Source organism: Pelodiscus sinensis, chromosome 13, assembly GCF_052426305.1.
Source record: "Pelodiscus sinensis isolate ZL-2025 chromosome 13, ASM5242630v1, whole genome shotgun sequence".
Taxonomy (NCBI): Eukaryota; Metazoa; Chordata; order Testudines; family Trionychidae; genus Pelodiscus; species Pelodiscus sinensis.
In genome coordinates, this window is record NC_143064.1 from 44464514 (window position 1) to 44485624 (window position 21111).

At 47.6% G+C, this 21111-nt stretch overlaps 1 protein-coding gene across 2 annotated transcripts in view; it reads right to left on the reverse strand.

The window, feature by feature from the left end:
- The window catches only part of PCDH19 (protocadherin 19), a 115762-nt gene that overhangs the window by 6190 nt on the left and 88461 nt on the right, over window positions 1–21111 (reverse strand). The window lies entirely within an intron of this gene.

Genomic DNA, 21111 nt, shown 5'->3' on the forward strand with positions numbered 1-21111 from the left:
ACACACACACACACACACACACACACACACACACACACACACACACACACACACACACACACACACACACACACACACACACACACACACCTCTCTCATATTCATCACCACTGATTCTCCGGAAGTAATGGCTTGCAGGATCAGAACCTTTCTATTATCTTCTGGGGATAAAATGAGAAGCGATGGGCTTAAACTGCAGCAAGGGAGGTTTAGGTTGGACATTAGGAAAAAGTTCCTAACTGTCAGGGTAGTCAAACACTGGAATAAATTGCCCAGGGAGGTTGTGGAATCTCCATCTCTGGGAATTTTTAAGAGTAGGTTAGATAAATGTCTATCAGGGATAGTCTAGATAGTACTTGGTCCTGCCATGAGGGCAGGGGACTGGACTCGATGACCTCTCGAGGTCCCTTCCAGTCCTAGGATTCTATGATTGTGCCTACATAAACGTTTCTTTCAAACAAACAGCTGACATTTTTAAAGTGTCATTTTGAAGAGGCATTTTATTGCATTATTTATTATTATTATTATTATGATTGGCTGAAGTTCAATTTCCAACAGGTTGTGTGTCATTTGCTCCCTTTTCCCCCCTCTTTTTTGGCTGCTGCTGCTGCCAGAGATGTAACCTAAATGGAAAACAACTTACGATAGGAAATAAATTAAAATGGGTTTGTCTCGTGTCAAGCTGCTTCGAGTCCACATTTTTGTTTTCAGTTACCAGTGCTAAATGGCACTCTGCTTTAAACTTTGTTCAACATGAAAAATACGAGCATAAATTCTACATCTGGGATTGCCGTTTGTTTGTATTTTTGTTGATTTTTACATTTTGCTTAATTCCCTGTTGGCCTCCCACACAATTGCAGAGGCTTTGTAAATAACCATCACTACCTCCCTTCCACTGAAGATTAAATTTGTCACTTCAAGCACTTGATCCTCACTCGTATGGGAATAATAAGGATTCTTTCCCTACCGTCTGCTCCAGAACCTAAGGCTGCGACTAGCAGTATTTCCATTGTTGATACACAGAATATCATCTTGCGCTTCTATGGTGCCCATTACTCATGGATCTCAAAGCTCTTTCCGAGAACTAAGGATCACATTTTCAATCTCTGTTTGAATCATATCAGGTAGGATTGTCACAGAGAAAACTACTCCCCCAAAGCAGCCTGTTTCTGGCCTGCAATAGTGGCTAGAGCCCTGTATGCTGAGGTTTTGCACTGTGGAGCTGCAGGTTTTGAACCTGCTGGCCACACTCATGGCACACACAGGGTGTGGAGTTCCCTACACAGCCATTTGGTGGCTAGTCCTTCCTGTGGGAGAAATTCAATAGTTTCACACCTATTTCAGGACTCCCACCCCCAAGCAAGGGAGCCTGGTTCATCACTCAGCTCTCTTGTGAGCTTGAAAAGCATTACACACACCCCTTTTTACAAATGGACAAACTGAGGCACACAGACATTAAGTGATAATGTGAATCTGTGGCAGAGCTCATAGAATCAGAGAATTGGAAGGGATCTTGAGAAGTCATCGAGTCCAGTCCCCTGACCTCGTGGCAAGACCCAGTACCATCTTCTAGACTATTCCTGATTGATGTCTGTCTAACCTGCTCTTAAATCTCTCCAGAGATGGAGATTCCACGACCTCCTTAGGCAATTTATTCCAATGTTTGGCCACCCTGACAGGCAGGAAGTTTTTCCTAATGTCCAACCTAAACCTCCCTTGCTGCAGTTTAAGCCCATTGCTTCTCCTCCTAGCCTCAGAGGCCAAGGAGAACAATTTTTCCTCCCTCCTCCTTGTGACACCCTTTTAGATCTGGGGGATCCAGAGCTGAGGATGAACCTGCAAGTCTTGACACTCACTGGACCATTTAATACAGAGCATGTCCCAAGGTTTTTTCAGAATATACTTTATACTCTAGAGTTTCCTTCATTTGATCTAAACCGTTGCAGCAAACCTTTACAAAGCATACACCCTTCATTCAAAAATATATAGCAAATTCTTACTGCATCCAAGTAAACTAACTAGTGTCATCAAGTGTTAATGTTAATAATAATACAATAATGCATTTAGTCCTTGCCAGTCTGATATACTGAATCCCACAGAGATGCAGACTTGGCTTTATTTGTGTCCTGTCCACCTGAAAATAGTTCATTTTGATGCTTGTACTTCTGTGCATATAACCTCAGTTTTTCAGATACATTTGTATTTCTACCACATTCTAGCACAAGAGCGGCTGATAAAAATTCTCAGCACATAACACAATGCACCAAAATATGAGCAGCTTAACACTTATAGAGAATCAGCTAGTAAAAACCAATTCATTGGAAATCTATGTCTAAACTGTTAGCTATTTCTCTACTTGACAGCAGCTACCCCATTGTACAAAAGGCACTGTTGACTTGCTGTGTAGGAGGTCTGGATTTCAGTAGCCTTCTCTACAGCGTTTTCAGAGAATGATGCACTTAGCTTTACACAGAGAACAACCTACATTACGAGCTGCCTAAATGCTCTTATACTTTGATTGTGTTACTTGTAGTTACTGCTCTATCTAGGAGGTGAGTGATTCCCTCCCTTGGCTTGTTATGGACAAATGTATAGGGATTCATTTTCAGAAAGTCATCTACAGCCTGCAGAGCAGAGCTGACTGGAATCCATGTACAGCGGGGTCGGGCCGAGCAAGGGAATGTTACATTTCTGAACATTGTTTATTTTAAGAAAATAAGTGATTGTAAAAGATGCAGGACTGACAAAGAATTACAGTTCCCTTCTCTCAACTGCCTCTGCCTTTTATCTTGCTGAACTGGAATGAAAGACACCGGACTTTACCATGCTACTCCCAAAACATGCTTCAACTTTGTCCTGGAGACCATCTCAAAAAGAAAGAAGATGGCTTCCCCGCTCTACCCTGTACATTTCTGCAGTCCCTAGAATGTCAGTCATGATACCAGCTCTGCTCGAAGGTTTCAGATGTATCCAGCTGGCCACTTGGAACGGGACTGACTCAAGCAAATTCCTTTGGAAAAAGCCACAAAATGGCAGCTTCGACTCCCTTCTGATGTAAGTTGGATTGGGCTCTCAGATACCTTGCTGATCGGCATGGCCTGGATGACCGGTACTTAATCTGAACTAATATTTTACTCCATTACAGATGCCAAGGACAGCTGTGCTAGAGCTAAGCAGAGGGATTTGCTTTCCTCTTCTGGGGCATTATGCAAGAGGCAAATAGAACAGGTGTAGCAACGGCCAGGCACGTGTGTGCAGCTTCTTGCACTCCTGAGGCATTCAGTAAGCTCCTGCACCAGGCAGGCACAAAACCTCTGGGCAGTTGCTGCTCTCCCCAGCATAGCCCCACTTCACCCGGCCATCACAGAACCCACAGCAGCGATTCCCAGTTAATTGGAGGAACAGGGGGCGGAGACTTTCTGGGACTGGGCAGGAAGATTGCCTGGCCTGAGCCAAGTGGGAGCAAGCTGACAGAGGTAGGGCGGGGGAAGAGGGTCACGGATCTATGAAGGAGGTAAAGGACAAAGAACACAAAGGCATGGCTGGAAGCAGTAAAGAGACAACAGATCTCCTCCCTGCAACAGGGCAGGCAAACAACAGCTCTGATGCCTCCATCGCCTCTCCGCTCTGCCCCCTGGGAGACCTCAAGCTATGGAGCAGGCACCTGATCCCAGACAGGATCAGGGACAGGGGACTGAATGCGGGTACAGGCTGGACCTCCCTATTCCGGCACCTACGAGGGGATTTGCCGGACTGGGGAGGTCCCTCGCAATATGGCCTGTGCTGAATTCCTGCCCTCAGCTAGGATTCCAGGCCAGCACCCCTGCTGCCTGCCCGGCCATGGCTCCGCAGGTGGAGCTCCCCAAGCTTGGTGGCCATGGCTGGAGCTCCGCAGCCACTACCGACCCCTCCTACCTCCTGGACACAGGGGCAGAACACTCCACTGTGCCACCTGCCCCTCCGTGTCCCCACCTGACATGGGGCTCCCAGCTGAGTTGTCGTCACTGCCACCACCGCCCCCCTCACCGCTGTGCTCCTAACCTCTGGGACAACCTCCTTATACTTGGGCTCTGTGGTCCAGGAACACCCCTGGTCCTGCCGGACCGAGGATGTTGCTGGACTAGAGAGTCCCGGTTAAGGGAGGTACAACCTGTATTTCCTGAACCCAAATACACTGGCCTAGGAAAGATTGAGAGGAATAAGCAAGCTAAATCTGACCTGGCATCAGAACCGCAAGTTTGGCGGTCTCAATGTAAGTGTCCGCTTTTCCAAGGAGCTCAGCACGTTGGAAGAAACGCACGTTTGAAATTAAGATCCTTAATTCTGCTAAAACCAGCCACAGAGGGTCACGTACCGTTAGACTGTGCTGTAGCCAGGGAGCGCGGCATCAGCTCAGCAAGTCAAATACTGTCCAAAAGGCTATGGGCCTGCAATTTTCCATGCCTGAAGCATGAAGGTTATGAGCCCCTAATAAAAGGCAGCGCATGCATGAAGTAGAATTTCCCCCTAAATCTCCCTCTTCCTGGATTATATCTGGGAACGTCACACAGAACAAAACATCATGGGACAAGGTTATACTGAAAACAATTCAACACAGTACTTAATCGCCAGTTGGTCCCTAAAACAGCTCCTCCCCACAACACTCCCCTTCTCTGTACTGCCTCTGCCTTTCATCCGGAGGAGCTGAAACTAAGGAGACGTGGCTGGCCTGGCAGATTCAGCAAAGAGCTTTGCATCTCCGCACAGGGTGCCACAGCCTGACAACGTCTCACACGAGCAGGGGGAATTACTTGGGCATGGGCAGAAAGTGCTGCCCGTGGAGCCGGTGGGAGCCATTTACCCTACCTTATCAGGAAGGTGTACAAGCGCAGCATATGATCTCCTGGAAAGATCTCCTGGCATGTTCCTGATCAGGACTTTGGAACAACCCAAGTAGAGTCAGCCCCTGAGGAATCCATCCCAGGTTTGACACAAGACCAAGTGCCTGGTGGGACACGATATTGGGGAGCATTTGGTCAGTTCTACACACACCTCCAGCCCTGATGGATGTTTTTAATGACGCTGTTAGCATTTCGCCTTAATATTGATCCTGACAATGTCCGTGTAATGGCCTCAGAGACCGAGACAAGACAGCACTTCAGAAAGGCAGCGGGCAACTGCTTTAACGTCAAACAACAGGGAAAAACAGTCACAGCTGAGCATAATCCTGGATACAGCTAAATAAATAAATACCCAACCCACGCACCTGTGGAACAGACTTCTCCCAGAGCCAAATGAAGCCCACGCTGAGCTCCAAATTTCAAACCACCTCTGTTCCCACCTCATGGGACTAGCACAAAGGTAATGAACAGTGAGTCCCAACCACACACACATTGTGTCTGTCTTGATTTTAAAGGCCTGAGCCATGCAGTCTTCAGACAGACAGGCTAGCGAGGAAAGAAATTGGTTCAGAAAGGCCTAGTGGAAGAGAGAAAGAAATGTATGTTTCATCTGCATAAAAATGCTAGAACCCATCTTGTTAATGGGGAGGGGGGAGAGGAAGAGGCAGAAATGGGAGCCACAGAGTATGTATACTCAGGAAGCCCTGAGGAGTGCCATAATGCACAGGAGAGAGATTGGAACAACACTGATCCACAGCAAACTGGCACTGCAGGAAGGAAATGGTGTCAGAACAGTGCCAGTTAGGCCCTCTGCGGGTATCATGCATGTCTGCCTCACACCAGCACTCGCTTAGCATCTCAGCGCTGTTTTACAAAAATCTATTGTAGAAACACTTCACTGGCACCAGGCACAAGTCACAAGAGAAACGTGCCTGTTAGTCAAAAATCAGACCAGGACTTTGGTCGCTGGAGGGGTGAAATCCGCCATCAATAGACAAATACGGCCATTCCTTGCCCTGAGCAGCTTACAGCTCAGGTTCCTTTTTGACTTCTGTGGACTGTCATCCAGGCTCTAACAGCAAGTGAACAAGGCAAGACACAGGCGACCGTGAGGAGAGGTGTGAAAAGTCCTCTCAGAGAATGGCGGCAGGAAGAATGCCTGGCAGCAGAGAGTCGGGCTGAACGAGGAAAAAGGGAGACCACGTTCCAAAAGTAGGGACCCGTGTAAATAACAGAACAGAGCCAGGCATGGAAGGAGATGAAGGGAACAGGGAGGAGGGGAGGATCCGGAGCAGAGTGACAAGAGCACAAGAGGCAGCAGGAAGGACCATGAGCAAAGATGTGCTCAGCAGATGGGAACTAGAATCTGTCGGGCGTTGAAGGTGACTGACGATCTTGACTGGGATGCCACAAAAAACAGCAATGGGGGAGAGGGATTGGACTGGCAGTAGGGGTCAATGGGAAGAAGTGAGGAGACTGGAGAGATGGTAAGATTGGTCAAGAGGAGAGATGAACAGGCATAGAGAAGGGCTGATATGGCTGCAAAGCAGCAAAGTCCTGGAGACATCCGCATGTGTAATATTCCGAACCCTCCCTGACTACTTGCGAACAGGTGAATGCTAACAGGGAGTTTAGAGAGGGAGTTCTCCAGGTAAAGGAGAAGCAGATACAGGACTCTTAAGGGAAGCGTGTGTTGTTATTGGGGCTTTCTTACGGTGTGCTGAGCTTGTGTTTGTGAGTGAGGGTTGGCGTGGGGTGGTCGGGTTTTTTTCCCCCCTTCTCTGTGTTGCCATCAATATTCTTGCCAGCAAGTTAAGGGAATGTGGATTGGATAAATGGACAGTAAGACGGATAGAAAGAAGGCCAGGCCCAACGGGTAGTGATCAATGGCTCGATGTCAGGATGGCGGTCGGTTTCTAGTGGAGTGCCCCAAGGTTAGGTTCTAGGACCAGTTTTGTTCAATATCTTTATTAATGACCTGGAGGAGGGGATGGATTGCACCCTCAGTAAGTTTGCGGATGACACTAAGCTAGGGGGAGAGGTAGATACGCATGAGGGCAGAGATAGGGTCCAGAGTGACAGACAAATTGGAGGATTGGGCCACAAGAAATCTGATGAGGTTCAACAAGGACAAGTGTAGAGTCCTGCACTTGGGACGGAAGAATCCCAAGCATTGTTACAAGCTGGTGACCAACCAGTTAAGTAGTAGTTCTGCAGAAAAGGACCTGGGGGTTACAGTGGATGAGAAGCTGGATATGAGTCAACAGTGTGCCCTTGTAGCCAAGAAGGCTAATGGCATATTAGGTTGCATTAAGAGGAGCACTGGCAGCAGATCCAGAGATGCAATTATTCCCCTGTATTCGGCTTTGGTGAGGCCGCATCTGGAGCATTGTGTCCAGTTCTGGGCCCCCAACTACAAAAAAGATGTGGATGAATTGGAGAGGGTCAAGCGGAGGGCAACCAAAATGATTAGGGGTCTGGAGCATACGACTTATGAGGAGAGGCTGAGGGAATTGGGTCTGTTTAGTCTGCAGAAGCAAAGAGTGGGGGGGGGGGGGGGAAGGTTTGTTAGCAGTCTTCAACTTCCTGAAGGGAGGATCCAGAGAGGATGGAGAGAGGCTGTTCTCAGTAGTGACAGATGGCAGAACAAGGAGCAATGGGCTCAAGTTGCGGAGGGAGAGGTCCAGGTTGGATATTAGGAAAAACTATTTCCCTAGGTGGGTGGTGAAGCACTGGAATGGGTTACCTAGGGAAGTAGTGGAGTTTCCATCCCTGGAGGTGTTTAAGTCTCAACTTGACAAAGCCCTGGTTAGGTTGATTTAGTTGGGACTGGTCCTGTCTAGAGCAGGGGGCTGGACTTGATGACCTTCTGAAGACTCTTCCAGCTCTATGGTTCTATGATTCTATGAACACAGGTGCAGGGAGCAGCGTCTGCTGGACTCTAGAACAAACGGGGCTGGGGGGGAAGGGAAGCTGCTGCAGCCACAAAGGAGTTAGGAAAATATCAGGGCTTGTGACGGTGCCTGGGAATTTCCACCGACTGGTGACTTCATGACACCAGAAGCTCCTCCGCAATGTGACAGGACTTCAAACCGCCTGTAATCAAATACAACGCAGGAAACATGGCTCCAGCTCCATCCGCTCTCCACTCACCCCTGCTCGTCTTCCCTCCTTTTCACTTTCACTCTTTGGGGAGAAGGTTGGGAGAAGAGAGAAAAAGATGGTTGTGGCTCCAGTCATGGCAGAGAGTCCTCAGTTCAGCCCAACGGTGCGGGGGGAAGGTGCACGGTTTCCTGTGACCTTTATTCACTGGATCCCAGGGAAGTTCCTGGGTGTAAGTTAGAGCCCTCACAAACACCATTCCCGCACTTGGGGTGACCTGGGTATAAAGGAGCCAGAGCAATGCCCCTTTCTCAATGCCGCACACTGGAGCTGGCAGGGCAGCAGTGTAGGCCAGTGGTTCTCAACCAGGGGTATGAGTACCCTCAGGGGTACCCAAGAGAAGTCTGGGGGGGGTACGTCAACACAACTGAAATTTGGAGAAAACTGAATTTTTGTTTTAAGTTTTACAGCGCTTTATTTTATACCCAAAAATGTAATCGCCTGCCCAGCTATGATTAAGTTGTTTAAACAACTATGTTGCAATGGTAGAAAAAAATTGTGTGTGTCTGACAACAGTAGGTACTAGGGGTACTTTTTTAAGGGAGAACTTTTTTTTATAAAGTTGAGAAACACTGGTGTAGGCGATATCATGACAGCTCTAGAATCAGCGGTCCCCAAACTGTAGGCACATCCCTCGGGGGGGGGGGGGGGGGGCATGCCGGAACATTCAGTGGGGAAGGTTCGACCCCGGGCCAGTGGTGGAGGGCACCAGGGAGAGTGCGCCACCCAGCTCTGCTTTGTATCTTGTCCCCTACTGCAACCCAGCCTCAATCCCGGCTGCAGTTTTGTTTGGAGAGGCAGGTGGAGGGACAGGTCCCAGCTCATTTGTATTTGTACTGCCTGTGGCAGTTCAGTAAGTGTTAACGGAAGCCTCTGCACAACACACGTTTTTATTCTATTCAGTCAGTCTCCTATTCACCTGAGTTCACTCTAGCTCTCTACAACATGAAAACGGATTGAAAAGAGGGCCCATTCAGCTCCCTGAGCAACTGAATTATCTTCAATTGGATCTCGACTGCTGGCCAGAAGCAAAGTTAAAACATGCCGAGGTGCAAGTGCTCGGGGATTTAATATTTCTGATAAATGGTGGGATGACATGGGTTGTTATACCATCAACGGTGCAATTTGGGCACTCACAATAGTCCCCGGAGTTTCCATTTTTGAACAGAAAATCAGTTCAATCCAAGTCAGAGAAGGTTTAGAGAGGCCAATAAGGAGCGCTCGTTTGTGTTCCACACGGAGATCAGGAGAAAGAAGCCGGGAGCCGCAGGAAAATGGAAAACGAGACCAAAAGGTGAAAAGGCCGCGCCAAGACTGACTGGGCTTCAGCATGTGTCATTTGGCTTGTGCAGTGGAGGTAAATTATGTGACAAAGGGCTGGACTTCACTGAGGCACTTGGTTCCATTTGGATTGTGTGGGAGTCTACAGAGGGAATGCCTGAGCGAAGTACAGGCTGCAAATGTTTCCTGATGGCTCAGGATCCAGCTAAGAACTAAAGCAACCTGCTGTGGACTGATTAGCGCCAAGTCAAGCAAGTGGCATTGAAGGCAATGGTAGGCGAAGATGCCACTATCCTGAGAGGTGTCAACAAATGTAGCTGCATAGTGAAAGGGGTGAAGGGATAGCGTGAGAGCCAGGGAGATCTGGAAGAAGGGAACTCCAGAAATTCACCAAGCATTTTGACACAGAAAACGTGCAGCTTCTTTGTGAGGTGAGCTCTGAGTATTCATCTAAACTATAAAGTGGATAAAGTGATGGCTTGTTTTTCCACACCACTGATCATGTTTTGAGCCACATAAAAATAGTTTATAGGGAAGGCTGTACAGAGGGGGGCCATATAAGTGCTAGTATTTATTAGTATACCTAATTTTCAACACCCATTACTATAAATGCCCTCCTATGAAAGTATGGCATTATCTTGATTTTTCAGTGCTTTTTCAGCAACCGTATGGCTATACTGTAATCAGGATGACACTGCTGCTGGGTACAGCAAACAGCACGATCATTAAAAAATTCATTTCAAAATCTTCCTGGAAGCTAATACATTTTACAGCAGTTTCAATTCTTTCTCATTGCAACAAAGAAAAGCTTAGTTCCAGACAAATTAAAAGTAAATTGATTGCCGTAGGGGAATCTATTCAAATATCACTTTTCCACGTTAGAAATCTTTTCCTGAAACAAGAAGGGGAGAGCGGAGAAGAGCTAAAGAGCACAAAGGAGAGACACTATCTGGGATGGTAAATCATTAAGTCCCTGGTTGAAAAAACGAAGGGGAGGATGGTGGAAATCAAACTTAAAGTAAAATGCAAATATGTCACTGGGGTGCAGGCCTAACATTTGTGCTAGAATTTATGAATAATAAATATGATAAATAGTAAACACGAAGGGATCAAACACTGCCGTCGATGTTTACTTGGGGTTAGCCATCTTTCATGAACAACTGCGGTATTTTACACTTTTCTTCCCGGTTTTTCCATCTGACATCTTTATTCTCATTAAAACACACTCACAGCATAAATACCAGCAGGACCTGTTCTTTACTGGTAATGCAAGGCCGTGCCCACGCTCACAGTGTAAATACAGAGCTCTGACCAAGCAGAACTGTCCAGAGTCCTCTATGCTGCGCAGGGCTAGGCGCTGGCTCTGCAGCCGGTTGGATTTGATGGCTGTTTTCCGGCCTCTCCCCAAAAACGATACTCTGCAGCAGGCAACTGCAGGAATCCAAGGGGAACGGGGGTGAAGAGCTATCCTGGACATGTCCTTCTAAACCCTCTTCTGCTTCCACTTTAAGGTTCCACACAAAAACAGTGAGCTGCTGCTGCTTCCCGTCCCTCACAGGGCAGTGGGCGGAGCCTCTGATTTCCAATTTATTTTCTGCACAGCTCCTGGGGCAGTGCACCTGTGGACTGCCTCTGACTCAGGGTAGCAGGCAAGGTGGTGAGCGACTGCTGCCAGCTGCTAAAAATACACCCATGTGCCAGTACGAACACCACTGAAATCCGCCTGCTCCTCATGTCACAGCACAAACCTCACCCTCAAATAGTTTGAAAGAAAAAGAAAAAGAAAAAGAAAAGAAAAGAAAAAAGACAGACTATGGCGCAGGAAACTAACAGTAACAGAGGAGCCACTCTGCTTACCAAACAGAACAAACCACGCTGCAGCCTCCACTCCACAACATGCGACATTCGCTTACCTGTGATCCCAGCAGTTCCCCCCTGCACTAGTTGCAATGCCCGTGGGGGGGGGGGGAGGAAGGGGGGAAGAGGATTCCCAGGATGGATATGGGAATGTGTCCTAAGCAATGCCAGCCCTGCAGGGAAGAGAGAGCCACGATGGCCCCCCACTGCACAGAGAGCCCATAGTATTGTTAATGGAGCAATATCCCAACCCCGTAAGGATATGACATTATGCAACCCCAGCCTCCTTTAACCTAGATTCCAGGCTAGAACACTAGTGTAAATCAATACAGTACTAGTGACTTCAAGGAGCCATGCTAATTTACACCATCTGCAGCTATGGCCCTCACTCTATTTTTGCAGAAGGGCTGGGGATGAGGGATTTGCTGTTCTGGGTTCATGACCAGTGATCCACTGTATTAAGTTCAAGATAAAAGAATAAGCTCTAGCAAATGCAAACAGTCCCCAGCCATGGATCACCATTTGCTTATAAATTAAGACTCTGCACCTCTCCCTTATCTGCCCTAATGGCTTAATGTCAGAAACAAGCACAGGAGAATACTGTATTATATTTTTGACCTATGAGCTTTTAGAGAGCCCTCTGCCTTTATTAATAAAGAAACCTCCAGCCCAGGCAGAAATGTAATCCTGCCACGGCTTCTCCTGCAAAATGTTTAGAGGGTACTAATAGATGAGGACAGTGACAAATGCTTTTTACTGCAATGAGGATTTTTTTTAAACTTCCCGGTTTGGGGTTTATGAAGTGAAAATGTTTGTGCTTTTAACCCCATGTTGCTCATTCCAATGCAGGAAGTCAACAGGGTTTGGACAAGGCAATCTCTCACAAGGAAGGAGTTTAATGAAACAAGAGATCTCAATTAAGGACCCAGGTCCGCATGCAGCTTCTGTAAGGAATTTTTGTAATGTTCAACAGACTAGGCATAATGAGCCTGGCTGATGTAAATCAGCATAGCGCCAATGAAGGGCAAGGGAGCCATGCCAATTTATACCCCCTGGGGATCTGGCCCAATATCCCTCTTTTTCCATGGCCTATGTTACCATTAATAATTTCCTTCTCTTCTGGTTAACAACTTGGGCAGAGAATGAAAACCGACACACCCTGTTACATCGAAGATACTTGCTAGACCTCATAATAGCTGGAGAAGCATAGATTTGGTGCAAGGAGGCTGGAACAACTTCTGCCATCAAACCAGATCTTGGACAAACTAAGATGCTGTCTGGAAACTGGGACTGTGGGAAATCACCCAAAGGAATGCTGAAATTTGAACATACTTGGCAGTAAAACAGAGCCCAGCCTTTACAGTGTTGGCTAAGGTTTAGGGTAGCCCAGGATTAATGCTGGCTGTTCCTCTTTATCAGGGAACTGTGGATCAGATCGTGCTTAGTCATGAGGTAAAATACTTTCCTGTGTGTAGAACCCACCCAGTGCACCCACTGAAGGTCCCTCCCCGCCCAGGACATAAGCCATCCATAGAGTTTGTGCTGGCAGCCGGCATGGGAAGAATTGTATCCTCAAAACTCAGCAACCTAGTATCTATTGGGGTATTTTGTACGGGGCTTATCTCCATTAGAACTGAGTCAACAAGGCAGCTTGCAAGAGTGCAGTGAGAAGGATTTGGCCCTAACAGAGGAATAAACTCAATAATCTGCTAGGTCTTTTCCATCTCTAACTATTATGATCCTATAATTCATCTGTGCAGCTCCCATTAATGCTAATGGGAGTTACTATACTGCACGCATCAAGAGAAGAATACAACCCCCTTTGACTTCATTACTGAAATTCAAATTCATTAGCACAGGATACAGAGGGATTGTCCTAAATACACTCTTTGTTATATATTTTCATGTTAATGTAACCATTTGAGTGTATTATGCCCTGCAGAGCAGGAAACATTTCTAGCCTGTTTAAACACATTCCCCACAAATAGGAACAAAACTTTGTCTCCCTTTATGCCTTTGTTTTAGTTTAATGGGACTTTAGCAGATACAGCAAATTAATACAAAGGTGACTTTTCTATCCTATGGTCAAATCTTAAGTGAATTCAAGTATTCCGTGTCATGTAACTAAAAGTAAACCCCACATCCAAACTCAAACTGCAGCAATGCTAACTGAGGAGCTGCCGTTCTTACCAAACAGAACAAACCATGAAGCTGCCTCCCGTTCACAACATGTGGCATTTGCTTATCTATGAATTATCACCACATCCCATGCAAAACTGTATCCACCAGGAAATTGGTACTTGGACTATTCTGGTAAAAATCCAGCAAAACAGAAATTATAGCTGGGAAAGATAAGAGATTTCAATTTGCTTGGATCTGATCAACAAAGGTCAAGATTCTCAGGGTATTTCATATGGGTGTTATCTTATTCTAGTGAAATGGAAACAAAACCATCCATCCTCATCCTCCCTTATTGGGAAGCGGACTCAAAACTGTTACTGTTATTATAATGAAAGTGCTTGTTAATTTCAGATGAAAAGCAAAGCTTAGGACCTCATGCCCAGATGTGGTCTGTAAAGATCCAGGGCTTTTCATGCAGCGTACTGGCATCCTGGCCAAACTCCACTTCAGGTCATTACGTTTTACTGTCCTCAATGACTATGGTTCAGTGAATGCTGCTGTTCGCTATTAAACCAGTGTCGCCACCTACCCCAATGTGGCTGCATTAAAGTGGTGGTGTAACTGTTCTTGAATGTGTTGTGTAAGATGCTTCGGGTTCCTTTATTATGGAAGCTGCTATACCATTGTAATATTTACATTTCTACGATCTCATTGTAAACATTCTTTAAAATGTTCCATGTTTTTCAAGAGAGATAGGAAGAGCAGGATAAACAGCTTCATAGACAGGGAGGGAATCTAACGCATGTTTGCTACTGTGCCTACCCCAGATCTTTGGACAAATCTAAAGACACTCTCCCCCCCTCCCCAGGCACCCAGCCCACCTCATGTTCTCTACTCTGGAAGTGGAGCTTGAGTCTCAGGAGGGGAGATAGTCTCTAGCTCCTGTCAGAGCTGCAGCCCTCAGCAGAGAAAGGGCATTCACGTGGAAGGAAGGGGTCGGCTATTTTCGGGTGATGTAAGAACACTGGGAGTGAACCCGGGGTTTGCCCTGCGGAGTGAAGTAGCTTTCAGCACGTGGATGCAGGGATGGTGGAGTATCTGAGTCTATTGACGCCCCGGATCAATAGCTCTGAGAGGCGTCAACAGCCCCGATTCATCTTAATGGAGGATTATCCCAGAAGACTAATACAGTAGTGATAACTGGAATCTCTCTCATGAACTCTCAATGGAAGCATGCAGACAACCTACTGTAAATAGCCCTTAATTCTGACACCATGAGTGGGTGAAGCTTAGCTGCGAAGGAAGCCGGGGTAATACTGGCATATTTTCCACCGCAGTCCAGTCCTCGCTACCTGCTGAGAAAGCCTTGAAGGAGGAAGGACTGAATTTGAAAGTTCTGGGGGGCGGGTGACTGGGAAGAGGCCATGTCATCAGAACAAACCCCTGGGATTAACACGCAATGTGCCTAGCCCCACCCGGAACTTTTTAGACTGTACGCTCTTTGCAGCAGGGACTGCATTAGTCCAGCACTTAGGCCACAGTGGCCCTGTTCCTCACTAGGGCCTTTTGGTGGTGGCACAATACAAATCAATTACTCCTACTCCCAAGAGGAAACACAGCTTTGCATGCGTAGCAGAAAATAACCACCACGGCTCACATTTTTCAAGGGCATGCTTAAACTTCATTATTATCCAAATAATCAAAACAGAGTATTCAATAGACCATTCAACGGCTTGCCTACTGGAAACTCATAGCCTTTAACACTGGTCCTCTGTTGTCCTTCATGTAAATATTGTTGGGACGTCAGCCAAAGCCTAGGGAAGTGAGCTTCATCCTAGTGGATGGGAATCTCTAGTGTCAGATACTGTCAGCCTGACTAATGAGACCCACTGCTTGCCAAAACCTACAGCCTAGCTGTCTGTTCCAGCCATTGAATATGCCTAGAAACCCAGTGGCACCAGCCCAACAGTCTACAGATCCCAATCAGCTATCAATAGCTTAAGTGTAAGTGATTGTGTATGAAGTATGAGCCAAATGTGTTTCCTTTTCAGTTTCAGGATCTCCAGAACTGCCAGTGCACCAGTAATGCCTGCATGGAATTAATCCTGTACGCACCCACGAGGCAAAACACGAGGAGAAGCTCTTTGTATGCGTTAGGGACACACAGCTCTGCACTGCAGACCGCTGGCAGGGCTCCCAGCACAATGGGGCATTTCCCATTATTGAGTAGGACTGGGGGGATCCTCCGTTACTCGAACTGTTGGGCCCTACTTTTCCCTGCCACCGCGCCAGCCCCACACCACTAGGGATGTAAATTCCCATTTAATTGGCTAACCAGTTCAACCTTTAACCAGTTAACCGATTAAAGAGGCTGAGTAGGGGGGGGGCATTCCAGCTGGGCCAGAACAGGCCCTGCCTGCAGCCCCTAATCGGAGCAGCCGCCACCTGGACTGGGCAGAGGCTGGTTGGCGGGAAGCAGAGGCTCCTCCGGATTCCCATTTAGAGCAACCTCTGCCAGTGGCGGAACAGAGGCTGCTCTGGCCAGGACAGCCCCCTGCCCAGGGCAGGTGGGGAGCTGCTCCAGCCCCACCAGGTAACCATTAAGGGCGAAGCTTATGGGGGAACTGCTTAAACTTTCACATCCCGGCGCACTGCTCCAGACAAGGGGGCTGTGTTGCGTTTGTGCTCTGCCTTTCCTAGTCTTTTGCTTTAACCCCCTTCTTCTAGGGTGAGGTAAGAACACTGAGAGTAAATCTGGGCTCTGGATCTTTGTTCTGAGCCTAACTGTCTCCAAGAGTTCCCTCTGTCTGAAGGCAGGGAATACAGAGTAAATACTCTGGCCCAGATTCTCCGTTACACCCAGTAAGCCCTAGAGGCACAAAAGAATCTGCAGCTTTGGGATTCTGGGGCCAGTTTGACAAAAGCTGCGCTAAACGTTGCCAGCTCCCCCCCGTGCGCGCTCCGGCACTGCGAATCCCCAGAGCAGCAGGGCATGCTGGCAGGCCCTCTTTCCCCAGCCACACCTCCCTCGCTGGGGGCTAAAAAGAGAGCATGCAAGCTCTGCGTCTCCAGGGGACACCCCATGCCAGTGGAAATCCTCCATCGGCTGATTGGGCTGGCTTCCTGGCCTCCTTGCTATAAATATATATTGCAAACACCACGCCCTCCCCCCCCACACACACACACACCATCCCACCGCAGCAAGTCTCAGAGTCCAGGTCCACAGACTTAGGTTCACGCTGCAGGGCTGAAAATAACCCTGTAGACATTCTGGCTTGGGCTGAGCTCCAGCTCTGAAGCCCAGAGAGGGGGATCCCAGACGTGTGTGTGGTTGGTTTTTCCAGGGCGGACCTATTCTGTCTCCAGAGCAGCACAAACGCCACTGAAAGAACCAAGAAGCCAGCCCATTAAATTCAGCAGACGATTAGTTCTAGCAATTGAGTTTATCCTTGTAAATTAATAGCATGCCATCATATCATAAATGTATATGGAAAGCCAGGATGTCGTCATAGGTCAAACCTGAGACCTTATTACAAATCCAGGGGAAATTACTTTTCCAATGAGATCTGTCACAAGCTCAGCTCCTAGTCAGACTGGTCCTACATTCAGAAGGGCTAAATTAACTAACGAATCAGTTTCACTCTGTAAGCCAGGGAGTCCTGGGGAAATGACCGAACACAAGGAATGGAAAACAATCACATTTTCATATTCCGTATAAATACCCTGGAAAAAACTGTTGGCTCCATGGTAGTTTTGTTGTTCCCCTCCACACAGATGGTGAAAGTTACCCACAAAGAACCTGTCATGGGGCAACTATATATTATCATTCTGAAGTCACAAAGGCACAGCATGACTGGACCGAATAGTCTGAGGGTGGTGCTACTTTTTTAAATCCACAAGGAAGAAAACAGAGCTTTGAGTCCAGCAGCACGATGGGGGGATTGTAGATTTGAGTCTTCCCCCTCACCACACTGTTCAAAGTCTCATCATTGATGCTCAGCTGGTGTCAATGGGCACAGCCCTACTAAAGTCAACAGAACTATACCGACACCAAAGTCTGGCTCTCAACGTTCAATTTTTCCTCCCTTCCTGGGCTCTCAGGTCTCTTATCAGAACAAAAACCAACCAGTTGTTAAGACTATTTCCTTTCAACTATGGCGGCCCAGAGACATTCCTAATGGATGCCAACTCATGAGCAAAGTTGCCTGTAAGCTGTGTGCTTGTGTAGCTGCTCAGGTGAAACTCCAGTGCCACCCAGCTGATTGGCAGAGCACTCGCAGCCAGGTTGTGTGTTTCTATTGGGTGCTGGACTGTCGCGCATACCTCAATGAACATAAAAAAATTATTCTGCACCTGGATGGAAAAAACCTGCATATGGATGGAAAAGATTAGAGGGAACATTGCTCCTTAGTCAAATCAAATCAACCTAAGAAAGGAGAGAAGACTCTGGAATCCAGAAGTCTGCTAGTTCCCCCCATGCCCAGTTCCAACCCTCCTCTCTTAGCACCCAATTCTGCCTCTTTTACACGCACACATGCTGGAACCTTTAACTCTACCACCAGCAGAATTTTCATGAACACAAAAATATGGGTTCCCAACTACTGGCTGGCTCTCTTCTTACTGTGCTGCAGATTGTACGACCGGCCCACAGGCTCTTGCCTGCTCCATCAGCCCAGCACTGCTTGTGATCTGCCACACAAGCACCTTCCTTCAATTTGAATAGCAATGGGAAAAGTTGAAGGCAGACACTAAGGACCTCCACTGTACAAGATTGAAGTGGATCACGGTCAGCAAGGGGATCTCACTCAACATCTTCGGGTGAATTCAAGTTATTTCTGATACGCTTAAGTAGGTAGCACCAGCCCAGCTATGGAAGGGCTGGCGGAGTCAACGGGACTGTGTGTATATTTCACGGAAACCTCAGCCACGGTCCAAGAATGGGATCATTATTTCTGATTGTGTCAGAGGCAGACGGAACCAGCTTGATTTTCAGATCTCAAGCATTATGCAACACTGATAACTAGAGAAACCTCTTTTGCATAGAAAAACTGAATTAATAAATATGCTACCCCACAAAGTTATTCAGACTGAGTCACCTTTCTGACTAAGCCCTTTAATCCTCACCAGAGACTGCAGATCAGCCATGCAGAGTCCTCATCTAAATCCTAAACCCCGCTAGCTCCTTAGTCTGGCTTCCGCGTACCCAGATCACAACACTGGTATAAAGGAATGAAACAGCAATAAATAACTGGGTGTAATTTGGGACTTTCAAATGCCCTTAAAGAAGGAGAGCAAGCTTCATAGAATCATAGAATAATAGGACTGGAAGGGACCTCGAGAGGTCATCGAGTCCAGCCCCCCGCCCTCAAGGCAGGACCAAGCTCCGTCTACACCATCCCTGACAGATGTCTATCTAACCTGTTCTTAAATATCTCCAGAGAGGGAGATTCCACCACCTTCATTCTATCTAAACTCACAACAAGCCCTTATCCTGCACTGCCCATGCAAGCAAGGCTCACGGTGCATCAATGTGCATTTCAATGCGATCTGACTCATTCCGGGAGAGGCATGAATACAACCTGCGCTGGGACAGAATTTATTGTTACTGCTGGTGACTGTTTTAAGTTTGCACGTGTTCCTGTGTGCTTGCCGGCCTGGCTTTAACTTTACATTCAGTGATAGGGCTGTCACTTCCCAGGCAGCAAACATGGTCCTGCAGAAAGTCTGCTTGAGAATCCCTGCAGGGAACCTATCTCGTGCCTCCTCCCTGTCTGCAGCGCACAGATGTAAGGCTGTCTCTGCCACTGTGCACTCTCTTCATTTCAAAAACACTTACACATGCAGCATACATTAGAATTAAAAAACCATTAAACCTTGGAAAGGAAAAATTTTGACAGGATGTGTAATATACTAAGTATAATTAATTAAATTGGATGAGCCACTAGGGGGGACGAGAGAAGAGAGGATGGAGACTGTTCTTGGAATCGGGATACTAATGCACTAATGTTTTGTGTGTCATTTAGTAAGAAATGCACTAGGAATGGAAGAGACTCGGGTGGATGAATGAGGTTTTGAGTGATTGTGGAGGATGGTAGCAGCCAGTTGGGCACCTAACATGCAAAGGAAGAGGGTGATAAAAAGAAACAGACAATTATATGAATAAAAAATGATAATGAAGGCTGGAGGGCAAATAAAATGAAAGAGCAAAGGACTGGAAGCAGTATGTTCTTTAAATACAGATACATAAAGACTGAGAGGTAACAAGGACCTGGAGACGGGAGCTGAAAAGTTACAACAAACGAGATTAATAATATTGCAGAACAGGGCCGGCCTTACCCTGAGGCAAACTGAGGTGGCCGCCTCAGGTGCCAGATTGTGGCGGGGGGGCCACAAGGACCCAGAGTGTAGAAAATTGTGTCTGTTGCGGTTAGTTCTCCTTTATTTGGGTAGGTAGCAGAGCAACACCATGAGAAGAGTGGAACAGGAAGCAGGCAGAATTGAGACCTTTCAAAGTTTTGGCCCAAGAGAGGGGGCTTGGGGGCGTCATTTGAACTCCCCGCCTCAGGTGCCAAAATGTTGAGAGCTGGCCCTGTTGCAGAAAGACTAAAAGCATTGGCCCTTCTCATTCTCAACCTCGATAGTCACAAAAGCAGCAACATTAGAGTTCAAGAAACATTTCCCGTGTGGAGGGGCAAAGTTTTAACCAGCTTAACAACTGCATCTGCACAGGTCATTCGACAACAAGAACTGTTGAAAGTGGACAAAGCAGCAAGCCCAGACAAATTACACCCCAGGACGCTGAAGACTGGAGCATAGCAAACAGGAAAGCCTTTGGCAACAATGTTTGATGACTCCCTGAGCAGGGGTAGAAGCAACAGACTAGACCAGTGGTCTCCAGTTTTATCACCAAGATCACTTTTTTAAATTTAAGGGCAACCCAGGATCTACCCTGCCCCTTTCCCAACCCCCCACCCCTTTCCCAAAATCCCCCCCTCCCCAATCTCCACCACCCTTTGCCGCTCATTATCCCCCACCCTCACTCACTTTCTACAGGCTGGGGTAGGGGGTTGGGTTCAGGAGGAGTTATAGAGTGCTGGCTACAGGAGGGAGCTGGGGGTTGGGATGCAGCCTTCGACTGGGTAGCCCTTATGATGGATAGCTCCCAGTTACTGGGGCAGTAAGGCTAAGGCAGGCATCCTGCCTGCCCTGGCCCCATGTTACTCCAGGAAGGGGCAACGTGCCCCTCAGGACAGGGCCAGGGGGCTCAGGGTGTTGCCCCTCTCTGCCAGCACTGTCACCTGAGCTCCCATTGGCCACAGGTCCCCATTCCCCGCCAATGGAAGCTTTGGGACAGTGCTTGCAGCCAGGAGCAATGCACCAAACCCCTGGCCAAATGCCCCACCACCACCACCGACAAACAGGCCTCACAGACTACTCACAGCGTGGGGCCAGGGCAAGTACAAAGCAAGTCTGCCTTGGTGGAAGCCCTGCTGCTCCGCCAGAGGCTACTAGAAAAGGCCCCAAGATAGAATCACAGGATCCTAGAACTGGCAGGGACCTCGAGAGGTCATTGAGTCCAGTCCCCTGCCCCTGCAGGACCAAGCACTGTCTACACCATCTCTGACAGACGTCTGTCTAACCTGCTCTTCGACATCTCCAGTGATGGAGATTCCACAACCCCCCTAGGCAATTTATTCCCATTGCTTCCTGACAGGCAGGAAGTTTTTCTTATGTCCAACCTAAACCTCCTTTGCTGCAACGTAACCCCACTGTTTCTTGGCCTATCCTCAGAGGCCAAGGAGAACAATTT